This window comes from Bombina bombina, chromosome 2 (genome assembly GCF_027579735.1).
Source record: "Bombina bombina isolate aBomBom1 chromosome 2, aBomBom1.pri, whole genome shotgun sequence".
In the NCBI taxonomy this organism is placed as follows: domain Eukaryota; kingdom Metazoa; phylum Chordata; class Amphibia; order Anura; family Bombinatoridae; genus Bombina; species Bombina bombina.
Window position 1 is genome coordinate 1,222,651,330 of NC_069500.1, and position 6,000 is coordinate 1,222,657,329.

The window sequence follows — 6,000 nt, forward strand, 5'->3', positions numbered from 1 at the left end:
GCGTTTAGGAATGAAGCTTCAGTTGATCAGATTTGCAAAGCAACCACTTGGTCTTCTTTGCATACTTTTACTAAATTCTACCATTTTGATGTGTTTTGTTCTTCTGAAGCAGTTTTTGGTAGAAAAGTACTTCAGGCAGCTGTTTCAGTTTGATTCTTCTGCTTATAATTTCAGTTTTTTTCATTATAAGATTTAAACTTGGTTTTGGTTGTGGATTTTTTTCAGCGGAATTGGCTGTCTTTATTTTATCCCTCCCTCTCTAGTGACTCTTGCGTGGAAGATCCACATCTTGGGTAGTCATTATCCCATACGTCACTAGCTCATGGACTCTTGCTAATTACATGAAAGAAAACATAATTTATGTAAGAACTTACCTGATAAATTCATTTCTTTCATATTAGCAAGAGTCCATGAGGCCCACCCTTTTTTGTGGTGGTTATGATTTTTTTGTATAAAGCACAATTATTCCAATTCCTTATTTTTTATGCTTCACACTTTTTTTCTTATCACCCCACTTCTTGGCTATACGTTAAACTGATTTGTGGGTGTGGTGAGGGGTGTATTTATAGGCATTTTGAGGTTTGGGAAACTTTGCCCCTCCTGGTAGGAATGTATATCCCATACGTCACTAGCTCATGGACTCTTGCTAATATGAAAGAAATGAATTTATCAGGTAAGTTCTTACATAAATTATGTTTTTTTGAAGCTGGGCCCCCACTGCGCACTCTGCACCCCCTGTAGTTTCACCCCTGAATAGTACAATTGATCTATAATTCAACTTTTTAAGTTAAGGCTTAGAAATAACCTTGTTTACTTTCTCAAATGGGCACTGGTGAATGTTTTAAAGAAGATAACCTACTGTTGAAAAACAAAACAAAAAACATTACCATGTACCTACAAAGTAATAATGTGCTGTATTTCATGTCCATTTACCATTTTACAAGGAACAACATTAAAAAATCAATGTCATTAGGTTGTGAAACAATCCTAAAACTGGATAAAAATGAAAAACAAAATAGTTATTTTAAATATTATGATGGTACTATGAATCAAATAGAAAATGTGTTATATACAGCCGTAGTCATCTTTTACTGAAATTAAAGAATTATTTCAGTCTATAAAGGTAATATGTTTAGATATTGTAATACATTTCAGGAATCACAAATGCGCACACAAGTCGAAATAGGAATGTGGTTGATAGATGACAAATAATGAAAAGAAGAATAGCAAACTTCAAACCCTATGAATAAAATTAAACAGGCTATCTGATATTGGGATAGATTACAAGTATAGCACTATTGTTTTCACGCAAGCGTTATCAGATTTTCACGGCAGTTTGTGCACAAGTTAAATTCCACTGGTATTGCAAGTTGAAAGTAAATGTGAACGTGTGAGTGCAATCGTGATTTATGCTAGAATGATTACCACAACTTCAGAGCTCTGGTTAACTGTTACGCTTGAATAAAAAGTGTCACAAAACACATAAAAAATACATTAAAAAGTACAATTACACTCACAATAACACAAATAAAAATTATTTTTTTAAAAATTGCATAAAAAAGTTATAAAATCTCAAAGATATGAGGTCTCAGGTGTTAGAAAAAAAGGCTGCGAAGGGAACATAGAGATACCTACATACAAATGTATAAATATGCATGTATGTGTGTGTGTGTATACATAAGTATATATGTATTTAATGCTGTATAAACACATAAATACATATGTACATGGATGGATGTGTGTGTGTTTATACATATATATATATATATATATATAAACAGCAATTTAAAATATGGGGAGGCGAAAAGTGAGTTTAAAATCCTCCACTAAATACAAAATGTAGGGAAAATAACTCATTGTGTAAACCATTTACAAATCTAGACAAGTCAGAAGACTTGCTTTTACCCCAGAAACTTTCTGATTACACTGTTTCCAATGCAGAAAAGGATTCTGGGTGAGATATGCAAATGAGGTTCACAATGACACACTTTTTTACTTCTAGCCTGCTTTTTAAGACAGGCGTCCCTTTACGCCATAGCATCGCCGCATTACACAGCTTCTAAGCTTAGCTAGGGATAGTACAGTGATTCAGAACAATCCCAGGACAGCTGTTTCGTGGTTATTGCCACTCATCAGCTGGGAGTAGGTTGAATCACTGCTTGGTAAAGTTGTTTTCTGGGGGAAATACAACAGCAATTTAAAATATGGGGAGGCGAAAAGTGAGTTTAAAATCCTCCACTAAATCCAAAATGTAGAGAAAATAACTCATTGTGTAAACCATTTACAAATCTAGACAAGTCCGGAGACTTGCTTTTACCCCAGAAACTCTCTGATTACACTGTTTCCAATGCAGCAAAGGATTCTGGGTGAGATATGCAAATGAGGTTCACAATGACTCATCACATTACACAGCTTCTAAGCTTAGCTAGGGGTAGATACAATGAGTTTACACAATGAGTTATTTTCTCTACATTTTGGATTTAGTGGAGGATTTTAAACTCACGTTTTGCCTTCCCATATTTTAAATTGCTGTTTTATTTCCCCTAGAAAACAACTTTATCAAGCAGTGATTCAACCTACTGCCAGCTGATGAGTGGCAATAACCATGAAACAGCTGTCCTGGGATTAGTCTGCATCACTGTACTACCCCTAGCTAAGCTTAGAAGCTGTGTAATGCGGCGATGCTATGGCGTAATGGGAAGTCTGCCTTAAAAAGCAGGCTGGAAGTAAAAAACTGAGTCATTGTGAACCTCATTTGCATATCTCACCCAGAATCCTTTGCTGCATTGGAAACAGTGTAATCAAAGAGTTTCTGGGGTAAAAGCAAGTCTTCTGACTTGTCTAGATTTGTAAATGGTTTACACAATGAGTTATTTTCTCTACATTATATATATATATATATATATATATATATATACACAATCACCAGCCACTTTATTAGGTACACCTTGCTAGTACCGGGTTGGACCCCCTTTTGCCTTCAGAACTGCCTTAATTCCTCGTAGCATAGATTTAACATAGTTTTGGAAACATTCCTTAGACATTTTGGTTCATATTGACATGATAGCATCACGCAGTTTCTGCAGCTTTGTCGGCTGCACATCCATTATGCAAATCTCCTGTTCCACCACATCCCAAAGGTGCTCTATTGGATTGAGATCTGGTTACTGTGGAGGCTATTGGAGTACAGTGAACTCATTGTCATGTTCAAGAAACCATTTTGAGATGATTTGAGCTTTGTGATATGGTGCATTATCCTGCTGGAAGTAGCCATCAGAATATGGGTACACTGTAGTCATAAAGGGATGGACATGGTCATCAATAATACTCAGGTAGGCCATGGCATTTAAATGATGCTCAATTGGTACTAAGGGGCCCAAAGTGTGCCAAGAAAATATTCCCCACACCATTATACCACCACCAGCAGCCTGAACCGTTGATACAAGGCAGGATGGATCCATGCTTTCATGTTGTTAACGCCAAATTCTGACCCTACCATCTAAATGTTGCAGCTGAAATCAAGACTCATCAGACCAGGCAATGTTTTTCTAATCTTCTATTGTCCAATTTTGGTGAGCCTTTGCGAATAATAGCCTCAGTTTCCTATTCTTTGCTGACTGGAGTGTCATCCGGTGTGGTCTTCTGCTGCTGTAGTCCATCTGCTTCAAGGTTTGATGTTGTGTGTTCAGAGATGGTATTCTGCATACCTTGGTTGTAACGAGTGGTTATTTGAGTTACTGTTGCCTTTCTATAATCTCCCTCTGACATCAACAAGGCTTTTTCGTCCACACAACTGCCACTCACTGGATATTTTCTCTTTCTTTCATGTAATTAACAAGAGTCCATGAGCTAGTGACGTATGGGATATACATTCCTACCAGGAGGGGCAAAGTTTCCCAAACCTTAAAATGCCTATAAATACACCCCTCACCACACCCACAAATCAGTTTTACAAACTTTGCCTCCAAGGGAGGTGGTGAAGTAAGTTTGTGCTAGATTCTACGTTGATATGCGCTCCGCAGCAAGTTGGAGCCCGGTTTTCCTCTCAGCGTGCAGTGAATGTCAGAGGGATGTGAAGAGAGTATTGCCTATTGAATGCAGTGATCTCCTTCTACGGGGTCTATTTCATAAGGTTCTCTGTTATCGGTCGTAGAGATTCATCTCTTACCTCCCTTTTCAGATCGACGATATACTCTTATATTTACCATTTCCTCTACTGATTCTCGTTTCAGTACTGGTTTGGCTTTCTACAAACATGTAGATGAGTGTCCTGGGGTAAGTAAGTCTTATTTTCTGTGACACTCTATGCTATGGTTGGGCACTTTATTTATAAAGTTCTAAATATATGTATTCAAACATTTATTTGCCTTGACTCAGAATGTTCAACTTTCCTTATTTCCAGACAGTCAGTTTCATATTTGGGATTATGCATTGAATTATCATATTTTTTCTTTAGGATGGTTTAGATAAGGGTTTGTCCGCAAGTTCCTTGAAAGGTCAAATCTCTGCTCTTTCTGTTCTTTTTCACAGAAAGATTGCTATTCTTCCTGATATTCATTGTTTTGTACAAGCTTTGGTTTGTATAAAGCCTGTCATTAAGTCAATTTCTCCTCCTTGGAGTTTGAATTTGGTTCTGGGGGCTCTTCAAGCTCCTCCACTTTGAACCTATGCATTCATTGGATATTAATTACTTTCTTGGAAAGTTTTGTTCCTTTTAGCCATCTCTTCTGCCAGAAGAGTTTCTGAATTATCTGCTCTTTCTTATGAGTCTCCTTTTCTGATTCTTCATCAGGATAAGGCGGTGTTGCGAACTTCTTTTGAATTTTTACCTAAAGTTGTGAATTCCAACAACATTAGTAGAGAAATTGTGGTTCCTTCATTATGTCCTAATCCTAAGAATTCTAAGGAGAAATCGTTGCATTCTTTGGATGTTGTTAGAGCTTTGAAATATTATGTTGAAGCTACGAAATCTTTCTGTAAGACTTCTAGTCTATTTGTTATCTTTTCCGGTTCTAGGAAAGGCCAGAAAGCTTCTGCCATTTCTTTGGCATCTTGGTTGAAATCTTTAATTCATCTTGCCTATGTTGAGTCGGGTAAAATTCCGCCTCAGAGAATTACAGCTCATTCTACTAGGTCAGTATCTACTTCCTGGGCGTTTAGGAATGAAGCTTCGGTTGACCAGATCTGCAAAGCAGCAACTTGGTCCTCTTTGCATACTTTTACTAAATTCTACCATTTTGATGTATTTTCTTCTTCTGAAGCAGTTTTTGGTAGAAAAGTTCTTCAGGCAGCGGTTTCAGTTTGAATCTTCTGCTTATGTTTTTTGTTAAACTTTATTTTGGGTGTGGATTATTTTCAGCAGGAATTGGCTGTCTTTATTTTATCCCTCCCTCTCTAGTGACTCTTGTGTGGAAAGATCCACATCTTGGGTAGTCATTATCCCATACGTCACTAGCTCATGGACTCTTGTTAATTACATGAAAGAAAACATAATTTATGTAAGAACTTACCTGATAAATTCATTTCTTTCATATTAACAAGAGTCCATGAGGCCCACCCTTTTTTGGGGTGGTTATGATTTTTTTGTATAAAGCACAATTATTCCAATTCCTTATTTTATATGCTTCGCACTTTTTTTCTTATCACCCCACTTCTTGGCTATTCGTTAAACTGATTTGTGGGTGTGGTGAGGGGTGTATTTATAGGCATTTTAAGGTTTGGGAAACTTTGCCCCTCCTGGTAGGAATGTATATCCCATACGTCACTAGCTCATGGACTCTTGTTAATATGAAAGAAATGAATTTATCAGGTAAGTTCTTACATAAATTATGTTTTTTCGTACCATTCTCTGTAAACTCTAGAGATGGTTGTGTGTGAAAATCCCAGTAGATCAGCAGTTTTTTTTAAATACTCAGACCAGCCTGTCTGGCACCAACAACCATCCCACGTTCAAAGTCATTTAAATCCCCTTTCTTCCACATTCTGATGCTCGGTTTGAAC

The 6,000-nt window shown here is 37.0% G+C and overlaps 1 protein-coding gene across 2 annotated transcripts in view; it reads left to right on the forward strand.

Annotated features, from left to right (window-relative positions):
* SCFD2 (sec1 family domain containing 2) overlaps positions 1 to 6,000 on the forward strand; it is a 1,435,497-nt gene that overhangs the window by 690,942 nt on the left and 738,555 nt on the right. The window lies entirely within an intron of this gene.